The following is a 12,141-nucleotide window of genomic DNA, read 5'->3' as shown; positions in this document are numbered from 1 at the left end:
GAATTTCACACCCCTAGTAATATAAAGTGGCACAGTGCATGACTTATCTAAATTCTAAACACTTCCAGGCTATATATATCCAATTCTCATATACAATATTACACAATATCCGGCCAACTTTAGTAAATTTGCTTCTTTCAACAAGGTGGACGCTCAAACAGAGATGACAAAGTCAGTGCATAGAAAAGCACGGAACAACACTGTTCCTGTTGTAAACATTAAACAGTCTCTTGCATGTTGCTTTCTCTTTCCAGATGAAACAAGGAGATGGTGAACTTCAAAGGACCGAAGACCTGACAAGGAACCGGTCATTGATAACACTTGTTTCCAGACGCATAAGGGGTCAACAAACCTTCTCCCCATGCATCTCCAAAGCCTCACAGCCGCTTACAATATCTCAAGAGGCAGATTGACACACCTCTTTCTTTTTGGCCTTGCATGCCAGACCCCTGCGTGCCAGACCCCCAGACTCTAGACAGGTCTCCACCAAGTTTGCTGTGATTCGGACAGAAAATCCCCCCCCCAGACTCCCAGAAAGCTGGGAGGAGGTTTTCTCATTGAAAACAATGGCCGAATCATTTCGGCAATCTCTGTTTTGGTACTAGCAAAATTTTTCAGTATTCAGAAAAAGTTTCGGTAATACTGAAAAAAACCAAAACGGCCCTGATTCGGTAACTTTAACCTAATTAGAATACCGAATTGCACACCCCTAGTTACTAGGGGCCCAAATAATAGCCTTATCTGCGCAATTGAATAAAAAAAGAATGCCCCAAAACAAGAAATAATTAGTGTTATCAAATCTCTTGAGGACCAACATAAAAAAACAGGGACCAAAAAAATATACCAAAATTATTAATGCAACGTAAATTACTAGAAGTACTGGAAATTAACAAAATACATAAAGATTTACTGTATATCAAACAAAAACACTGGTTTAACTCCCCCCCCCAAACACTACGTCTAATCTTTTAAAAAAAATTTTAATCCAAATTTAATACAAGAAATGATAAAACTGTACAGTACAAACAAGAAAGGGATTAAAACTAAGCCATAAAAGACATTATCAAAACCACTCTTGGCAAATTGTTTAAAACCCAAGAATTACAATAAACAAGCCAATACATTACAATAAACATGCATTTAAACTTTGTTGAATTGGGGGAATTACTTCTTTGGCATTTAAAACATCTAAAATCTAATGTCACATAGAATTAAAAAGAAACATTCAGCAAACTATATTAATATGGTTAATGACTGTAACAAGACTCCACACTTAAGATCTTCTGAAATCATTAAAATCTTTTGAAACTTTTACAAGGAATTGTACACCTCAAAAAACCCAGACCGGCAAAAGATATTCCAATTTTGGCAGTCACTTAAAACTATAAAAAAAAAACTTGAAGATGAACATCGTAGACTCATAGACTATTAGATAGCAATATAACACAAACAGAAATATTAGATGCCGTAAAACTATTAAAAAATAACAAATCTCCTGGTCCAGGTGGATTCCCACCAGAATTCTATAAGAAATATGCAACCTTATTATCCAAACCACTTGGGGAAACATGAAATATGATACTAGATACAGGTCTAATTCCTCCAGCATGATCAATGGCAACAATAGTAGTAATTCTGAAACAAGGAAAAAATTCTACAAACCCTGCATCATATAGACCCATTTCTCTGTTAAACCAGGATTACAAGATATTCCCAGCAATTCTAACGAAACACATCAGTTCTTTCATTTCTAATTACATCCATATGAATCAATCTGGCTTCATCCCTGGCCATGACATAATAGAAAATATCTATAAAATGTCGAACCTGCTATCACATTGCACACTGAACAAAATAGAGGCAACTTTCCTCTCCTTGGATATAGAAAAAGCATTTGACTCATTAGAACCCACATACTTACACTCGATTCTTTATTATATGGGTTTTGGTAGCAAATTTCTCAAAGCAATTGATTCAATCTACTCTCAAACTACTGCAAACATCAAAATCAATGGTCAATTATTGGAACCCATACACATCAAAAGAGGAACCAGACAAGGTTGTCCTCTTTCCCCCACACTGTTTGCAATAGCCATTGAACCCCTGGCCATCGCAATTAGAGACAACTCTCTTATAAAAGGTATAAACGTTGGTACTCAATCTTTCAAAGCAAGCTTGTTTGCTGATGATATGATAATATACCTAACAAATCCATCTCCATCCCTTAAACACTTGCAACAATTATTAGCAGACTTTAGTACGATTTCAGGTCTAAATATTAACAGTCAAAATTCATATTTTCCCAATCAACATAAACAAAAAGATAGGGAAACAAATTACTAAAGATTTTAAATATCAGATTGCAATTAAGCAAATATCTTACCTGGGAATCATTATCCCAACTGATATTAGTACTCTTATCAAACAAAATCACACTAAAATAATGAAACAAATAGAGTCAAAAATTAATGATTGGAACAAGATGGGGTTCTCTTGGTATGATATGTTCCACCTAATTAAATTGTTTGTTTCCCCAAAAATATTGGATCTTTTCAGAGCCATTCCAATTACAATCCCATGCAAGCAAATGCTCCAATGGCAAGGAACATTAAATAAATTTCTGTGGCAAAATAGAAAACCAAGAATCGCTGTCATGTCTGTACCCCTACAACCATAACATTGTTCTATGTGTTAAACCACTGCTAATACTGTACCTTGTTGAACCACTGCTAATGCTATAATGCTGTTCCTTGTTTGCATTTTGCAAATGCTCTAACAGTTTCGTTTTTCTAACAGCCTGAGAACCCAGCTGTGTTATCTCATTTCTTTGAAGCTCACTGAAATGACCTTGTACTGTCTGAAATGTTACACTTTACTTTCATGCATTCCTAGACCCTTTCCCGTGCAAACCTGTGGTCTAGCTGGGAGGGGGGAAATGCGTGGGTATTTAGAGTTGTACTTTCCTCAAGTCTTTATTCCTATCAAGGAAGTATGTACTGCTGAGATGCTTTCTTGCCTCTGAGTAACGTCGTGGAAATATATATGGAAAAGATTGGATTTCTGAATAAAGCCATTTAACCAAGAGCTTGGACTTCTTGTTGCAATGGTGCCTGGACCTGTCTACCATATCCTGTCATCCATAGCCTGACATTCGCCTTTAACATTCTACGAACAAGAAGTATAAATGGAGGTTTTTAACTACCCAGACCTTGCTTTGTATCAAACAGCAGCAAGGTTAGTTAACATCATACAACTTCTAAAACATACAGGTCTCTCAAATTGGGCAACTATTTTCCAACCTCTCCTTGGGCAAAACACAATAAATGACATAATTTGAACAGACCAAGTGACCGCCCTAAATTAATCCAAAACAACATCTTCCTAAACTCAGTATTGAAAGATTGGGATTATATTAGTAAAAAAATACCAGAAATATCTCGATACTCCTCTTTCACCTCACAACACTGGCTCCCACCAGGATATGGCAAAACCTTCAGTGCATTCTGGAAGCAAACAAAACTCACTAGAATAGTGGATGTAACCTCTCAAAAAGGACTATTACAGAAAATGGACAAAGAAAATAGCAAAGCAAAAAAATTAATTGGTTTAAGTATCTCCAATTGAAAAGCTTTGCTGATCAAATTAATTTTAAAAAGATAGTGAACACCCCCAAAACAGACTTTGAATGTTTACTAGACTCCTCAAAGTTTATAGGCAAAGGCCTCATTTCCAAACTTTATAACAACCTACTCTCTAACCAAAAGGTCACAACATTAAAATACCAAGCTAAATGGTATCAAGATTGTCAAGTAGCAAATCAACAGAACGATGGAAACAGATATGGTCCTCCAACATATTTAACTAGAAAATATTAGTAACCAAATTACAAACATACAAGATAGTCAACAGATGGTATTTGTCCCCTCCCCTAAATATCTCAGATTTCATCATTATCATCACCTCAATGCTGGAAAGGATGTGGTGAGGAAGGTAACTTCTCTCATTGTTGGTGGAAATAACAATTCCTAGAGAAATTTTGGAAGGAAGTTCTTAAAGAAATTCAACTAACAATGGATTACTCAGTTCCACTATCACCAGAAATCACTTTTCTAGATCAATGGGGGGAAAGTCCAGTTCACATTCCTTTAATACGAAGAGACCTTATAGCAACCCTATTTGCTGCTGCAAAAAGTGCCATTGCAACCTTATGGAAGTCTAAACATGTTCCGACGATTGAAAATTGGCTTACAAAAATTTGGGATCACTTTATCTTAGAAAAATTGGCCAACAAAATTTATCAAGCAGAACATTTCCCAAACAGTACAAATTTTATGGAGAAATGGTTTCTGTTTTTTGAGTATCTAGAAAGTAACAGTTCTCACCCTGGTTTAAAGCTATTTTGAGTTATAGAAAATGTATATATATAAATCTTTATATTTTGTCACTTTGTAAACTATTTCAAAGTTATGTACTATTTATCAAACTCTCTGAATTTTTGAATTTTGTAATTTGTAATTTGTATTTTACATTGTGCAACTTCTACTTATTCACTGTATGGAGCTAAAGTTTTAATAAAATAATAATAAAAATCATAACCTTTACAGATATTAGAATAACAATTGGATTAATAATTAAGCCTATTTAGTATATATTTTTCCAAATAACATGCAAAATTGAAACCTATTTTTACTCATTATTTTAGTAATTAAAAAAGAAATATATAGAATAGAATAAAAAACTCATTTTGTTATTGCTCCATCTTATTCTTTCCTTTTCTTAATAATAACAACTATTAACAATAACAATGCTTATTACTTAATGTAAAAGGTTATCGAAACCTTTAAAAGTATTAAAATAAAGTACTATTAAAGATTCTGACCTATTTCTACTCCTTATCTTAAAAAATGAAAAAAAACCTTTATCCCCCCTATATTTATCATTACCCTTTACTTGTACTACACTATTATTGACCATTATTGATGAATATAGCCTCCAGCTTGTACAGCAAATTTTGCTGCATAGAGGACTGAGAAACCTCTAATAACATTAATCATCCTGAGCTAGCAGGGTTTAGGAAAGGGGTAAGCACTATTGGGCACTGCTTGACTCTTTACCAACTGGCCCAACGTAGTGTTAAGGGCTCCACCAAGGTTATGTTTGCAGTGTTTGTGGATCTGATTGCTGCCTTTGACTCAGTAGATCAGAACTGACTGTGGGTGAAACTAACAGGTGCTAATAACAATAAACGCCTATTGTTTCTGATTCGAGAATTTCACTCCAATATATCTGCCAGAGTTCAGGTAGGCCCCATAGGCTCTTTAACAGAGGAGATCCCAATTACTCGGGGTAAGGAGGTCAAACAGGGGTGTGTTTTGGCCTCCTCTCTATGTAAATGATATAGTTCCAAGCTTGTCAGGCCCTGAGTTCTTTCCACCATCTTTGGTGGGTCAGTAAGTATCAATTCTCCTATGAGCAGATGATATGGTGTTGATGTTCCTAACTTGTATGGGTTTAAGGAGGATACTGAACAAACTGGGCAATTTCTGTAAGGGCTGGGTCTTAAATAACAACCTTGCCAAGACCAAAGTAATGGTCTTTGGGAAGAGACCTCTATTGACCTTAAATAACAACCTTGCCAAGACCAAAGTAATGGTCTTTGGGAAGAGACCTCTATTGACCTTTACATGGTCAATAGATGGCAGCCCCATTGAACAATAGAGAACCTTTAAGTATCTTGCGATGATGTTTAGTGAAGCTCTCTCATGAGAAACCCACTTGGCCTTAACAAAAGCTTCAGTTTTAAAAACCATTAGGGCTGTCTTTAAATTTTACATCTCAAAAGGAGGATTTTTATTTGAATCAGTCTTGAAACTGTTCCAGTGTAAGTCCATCCCACAGCTTCTATATAGTGCAGAGTTCTAGGGTTGGAATGAACATTGACCTTGGCCCTGGAACCAATTCAAAGCCCCTTTTAAAGAAGATTCTAGCTTTGCCTCATGGCACTCCAGCAGTTTTAATTGAATGTAGGTTACCTTCTATCAGAGCCCGTTTGCACTTGGCCTTATTTATATTCTGGATAAAGCAAAGGAATCTCTCTGTGGGTTTACTCTTAAGGCAAAGCAAAGCACTGCTGCATTCAGACGTTGTTTGCTCCACTGGTTTTAACAATATCATCCATCGTTATTCCATGGTGAATGACTTTCAGGGTGTCCTCTTGCCCGGTCTCAATATACAAGACTGGATCTTTAAGATGGATGCTGCATTGAACAGAAATACAACTCTCTTTCAAATTTTCTCCCTGGTTCAAGTTGTTCAAGAGAGACCATGGCTGAGCCTCTTATTTGACCAAAATATCCTTTCCTAGTCTTAGAATAGTTTTAACTTCACTTAGATTTCAAATCATGCCCTCAGTCTTTCTAGATAGGTGTTACACACAAATACCAATTGATGCCTGTATCTGTATTTGTGGAGCTTCAGTCCCCTAAGACCTTCTCCATTATCTTTTGTTCAGCCATTTGTATACAGAGCCCAGAAATACATTTCTTGGGGAAATCTTAATAAAACATTGATTCTTCTCTGTTGTGGAAAACTTAACCCTCCTTCTTTCAGACCTGGATCTACACATCTCTTATAGAGCAGCACAGTTTTCCCTCTCAGTGAAGAAAATTAGGACTCAGGCTGTGCTTAATGGTTGAGACTCCCTCACCAAAGTATTTTAAGTAATTTTAATATGTTTTTAATATCATAGTTTTATTGTTCTGTGTTTATGTTTTACTTATGTGTTTTACTTTGTTTTATTTGCTTGATTGAGATGGCCTTTGGCCACATGCAATAAATAAATATTCTGAATTCTGATACAAGTCAGGCGGTTCTTCTGTTCTACATAAGGTCATACAACTGTGTTACTCTGTTTTCTGCCCCTCTCCAAGCCTCTTTTCTAGGCCTCAAGACTCCCTCTGTGGCATGTCTAGTTATGACTTTCTTGGTTAAACCATATAGCAAAGGTAACAGTGATTCCAACCCCTTCATTCTTGACAACATGTTTTTGGAAATGTGACACCTATATGTACACAATCCCTTACCTGAATGACCCATGTTAGTCTGGACTCATCGGATCTTGGAAGCTAAGCAGGATAGACCCTAATTAGTATTTGTGTTGCACCAATATAGATAAAAGCACATTCCAATAATCAATACTGAGCAATACTAGGCCAAGCACTTGTATTCTAGATGAATTTTCAGACTTTGCATGAACCGTCTGTGTGTTTTTTCTATGTGTTAGGTAATTCTAACAGGTGTGCTTTAATCTTTTGACAGTTAATTAAAATAGTGGACTCTATCGAGATTAATGTTCCTCTATCAGAGATTCAACCAATGGTGATCTCTCAACTTAACTTTTTCTGACACTTCTCAGAGATTTATAGTTTTGCTTTGTAAGTTTGAGTAAAACGTAATTTTTTACTAATTGGAAGGTTGTACAATAGAAACTATGAATATTCAGTGAAGCATCAGACCAATTATCATTTGTTTGTGCTATCATGTGAATAGACCTTAAATATTTGCATATGATGACTTATAAAATTGCAAACTCAGATAGAATGGCAGAGCTCTGATGGAAGAAATCTCTTGAGAGAATTTAGGTGAGAACTTATTTTTACCTATGCATTTCATAGAAACTTTGATTATGTTAAACTTGGAATTTATTAAGAAATTGCCTTTCTGCGTTCTGTTTTTATAGGATTTATATTAATAACCATTTATATTTTGATTACTTGCTTTGTTAAAAAACTAGGGTGTTTCAATAAAGTGAAATAAACTCTAGACAGGTGTCTGTGTTTGATAAAGAGTTGCAAAGCAATATTGAACCCTATATAAATAAATGTACTGATAAACAGGTGGTTCAAAGAACTTATCTGTTTGACAGGTCTGAGAACTAATTGCTGAAAGCTTTCCAGGAGAAAGATACATCTTTCTTTTGGCTAGTAGAAGCTTAGTTTCAGACACGGGCAAAAGCTCGTTACACTTGGATGGAAAGTTCAGGGTTGCTACACAGAGACAGGCAATGACTAGACATGGGCACAAATGGGAAAAAACCCCAAACACCCTGTTCATCGTTTGGTGCCATCCACGAACAACGAACAACAAACATGGATGAACATGAAGTATTCCCGGACATGTTCATTGTTCATGGGGGCCAGAACCCCCCTACCCCCAACCCCCCCAGTTAGCCCCCCCTCCTCTCAAACCCACTAACCTGGCCCTTTAAAGATCCCTTTAAACTATCCGCTGGCAGGTGGCAGGGGGGGATTCCCCCCTGCCGCCTGCCAGCGGATAGTTTAAAGGGCCCTTTCCTGCCATGTGCAAGGGGCAGGGCCATTTAAACACCCCACAAACTACCTTCCCAATGTCCAATACCCACCAAATTTGCAGGGGACATAGTGCTTACTGTCCTCTGAAGACCCCCCAAGTTTAAGAGAGATTGCACCCCAGGAAAGGCATGATCCATGGATCTCACCGTTGGCAGTCATTTTCTCTTCACAGTGGCAAAAACGGGACTCTCTGCTGGAAGTACTTTGAAGGGTTAAAGCCAGAAGGAAAGCCAGAAGGAGTTCAGACAGAGTTCAGTCCCTCCTTGCCTGTGGTTGCCAAGGAGATTGATTACAGCAAGCTCCAGACTGTCTGGCTTGCCGAACAGCTGCCGAAGAGAATGAACGAGGCTTTTAATGACCACCTGTTCGTTTAGGATAGGGCCTCACGAAAAGCTTGTTCAAGAACAGTAGATTAGGCTGTTCATTAGTTTTTTTCGGTTCCTAATGCTGTTCGTGCCCATGTCTAGCAATGATATACCACCATTGTTCGTCTCTTGTTTTGGAAACCCTACAGAGTTGCTGTGCTATGACTTAACAGCAGCTTACACACGCACATGTACGTAAACAGTGGCATTGGGCTCCATTAATCCTCCCTACTGTGATTATAAATGCTTCTTATCCTATCTGCTGGAGGACAATGATAGGGTGACATCTTCCTTTTCTGATCATTGGTCTCTAATATGGTTTCATTTCATTTATAAAAAAAAGTTTGTTTACAAAGAGAGAAGAGGAAAAGAATATATTTTGTCACCTCTGGGCTAAACCCATTGTCCTACTCCTAAAAGCAATCATCTTTAGATATTAAAATGGCACATCATAGGCATTGCACACTGTTTCTTCTAATCTGCCTGCATTGCCAATTCACTTCACAGATTGCATCCGTTCTTCTTTGAAAGCTTGCATTGTTGAGTCAGAATTTTGCTAAGAAATGGTATTTGTTCACATAAGCATTGTGTTCAGGTGGACTGAAGGACAAATTCAAGAGCAGATCAGAGATTGCAACCTATTGAGAAAAGGGGAAAACAAACAAAGAGATTTAAGATTAAACAAATTTAAAGTGAGTTATATTATTAAGGATGCTCAAGCACTCACTGGTTCTTCTCCTCTCCTGTTGTGACCAGGCACCCGGTTTTTCAACAGACTGTTCTGAAGGCTCTGGATAGGCCTGATATAAGCAGGGGCGGCGCTAGGGTTTGCCACGCTCGCGGCTGGCTGGCCAAGCGCCCCCCCCGCGTGCACGAGCACGCGCGCACCTGCCTGCGTGATGACGTCATGTGTGACATCATCACGGGAATGCACGCGCCGCCGCCGGCCCGATCGCTGTGGTGGGCGGCCTCCGAGCTCTCCCGCTCAGTTGCCTCTGCCGCAGCAGATGCCTGCCTGCGGTGGCTGCACCCGGCCGGGGGCTTGTGCTGGTGGCGGCGGCGCGGGGTGGGAGGAATAGGAGGCTTCTGCTTTGGGGGGTGCGCTCTCGCCCCCCGCGCCTCTTCCAGCGCTCCCTCCGGCACCCCGCGCCTGCGGCCACTGCCTACCTGGCCTCAATAGGCGCGCCGCCCCTGGATATAAGCATCCAGTTAAGAAGTCCTAGCATCTAGTCAGCTTTCCTATATCAGATCATTTCATTCCTGGCAAGAGGTACAACTCAGTAACATCTTAGATTCATTATGGGTACAGTAAAGAAGTAATACTCCTGGAGAATCTCTGATTCTATTTTAATTATTCCTTAAAACAAAGCCATCACATTTTTAATATTGTCTAAGTCAACAGAAAATTATGCACTCCATTATTGTTACATAGATAATTAAAAGAGAGCAATTGCGGAGTCCATAAAAGTATCTTACCCAGAGATAAGCAGGTCAACAGCAAGGAAGAAACTCTCAATTAATTGAACATCATATTTATAGGATTTTAAAATCACCTCCTAATAATAGGTAACTGTCCCACTTGATAAGGGCTCACATTCTTGGCTAACAAATTATCTTTTAACTTAAAAACTTTAAAACATACAAGGTTATCTATACTTGAAATTCTTCTTAAATTATATGAAAATAGTTCATTCTTGCTACTTTTTATCTTAACAAAGTCTGTTTAAAAACATTAACTCTAATTTTTTGATACATATGAGTATCTTTTGGCCCTCAACCAATACTAGGGGTTTGTACTGAGAAAATTTCTATATCATATTTGGTTCTAGGGGTTCCATTATAATTTTGTTCCACTACTGGTTTGTTCTGGCTGAGAGGGTGCTGGCTTGGATCTGATTTCTTTGGGTTTTTTTCATTTTCATGAGTTTTGACTCATTGCATGTGTGTTGGCTACACATGCAGAAATGCAAACCGTTCTTTTCAAATGGGATGGTGAAATGAGGCTCTGGGGCAGCTGTTCTTGCAATGGCACCAAAATTGCACAAAACACAGTTCTCCCTCTAAATCACGCACCCACCAATTTTGAGAGCACGCAGAAATGGGGTTCCATGTTTATGAACCTTGAGAAATGCTTGGGGAAAATGTGCACCAAGGTGAGTGTTGTGCAGGGCAGCTGTGCACATATGCACACACTGTCCTTTTCAAAGGAGGGAGTTGGGGGGGGGGGAAGGATCTGTTCATGCTTAATCAAAAACCTCATGGTCCCCAATATAGATGGTCACGAACCGTATTACGAACTTCAAAAACCCACAAAATTGGCGTTCATGTGATCATGATCTGGCAGGTCATGATTGTCCATGTCAAATGAACCAGCATTCAAGAGAGGCTTGGTTTGGTGTGTTTGGCCGTGGTTCGGGAAGCCAGACAGTCAGGCACCATCAATCAATTCCCCTGGCAACGGAGCAGGGGGAATGCCTGAACTCTGTCTGCGCTTCTTCTGTCGCCCTGGAAACCCGAATGGAAGCCCAGCTTACTTTGATCGGCAGGACTTCCTTCCAACCATGGAGCTGCAAAGTGGTTACAAGTTGGGAGAAGACACCCGGGGGAGGGAGGGGAAGGGGGGTGTTCTGTAGCCATGGGCACTACAATCTCATTCACACAAACCCTGATAGGCAGCTCTGACAGCCAAACACAGACCTCCTGCATTTCTCAATGAGTCCTCAGCTTATAAACAGCAGTGGGCTCCAAGGCTGGGTTTCATTTTCAGCTAGCAGTGGAGTGTGACAGAGCTGCTGCTTGCTACTTGCTAGCCTTTGGGGAGAGAGAGACAGTATAATTGAGCTTGGATTTTGGGGATAGGCATCTATCTCCTCTGATTCCAGGGCTGCTGCCTGGCTCTGGGGCCAAGCTCAGTGGGCACCTTGGCTGAGGGCTCACAATGATTATTGATCAGTGCCTGATCGGGTCAGGTCTGGGGGAGTGGTGGGCTAGGGCTTTAGTCCCTCTCTCCCTCTGGTGCCAGGGCTACTGCTAGGCCCTGGCACCAAGCTCGGTGGGCACCTCAGCTGAGGGTTCACATTAGTGCCTGATCTGGTCAGGACTGTGGGAGTGGTGGACTAGGGCTCTAGTCCCTCCCTCCCTCTGGTGCCAGGGCTGCTGCCAGGCCCTGGCGCCAAGCTCGGTGGGCACCTTAGCTGAGAGTTCAGTGTCATCTCCTTTCTTCTCCTCAATTGTTGTTTGCTGGCACTATGAGGCTTCAGGTGGGGGACAAGAGTGGTCGTGGGGGGAAGTGCAGAGATTGTCCCGGTTGCAGCATGGGAAGCAGTGCTGCACAGGACTCTGGAGCAGCAGATACTCTTGCTCCCCCAAAATCACCAGTTGTGGCTGTGGAGGAGGCCAAAGAGCTC

This window comes from Eublepharis macularius, chromosome 4 (genome assembly GCF_028583425.1).
Source record: "Eublepharis macularius isolate TG4126 chromosome 4, MPM_Emac_v1.0, whole genome shotgun sequence".
NCBI classification, from domain to species: Eukaryota; Metazoa; Chordata; class Lepidosauria; order Squamata; family Eublepharidae; genus Eublepharis; species Eublepharis macularius.
The sequence above is the reverse complement of the archived record's forward strand: the minus strand, read 5'-3'. Positions refer to the sequence as shown.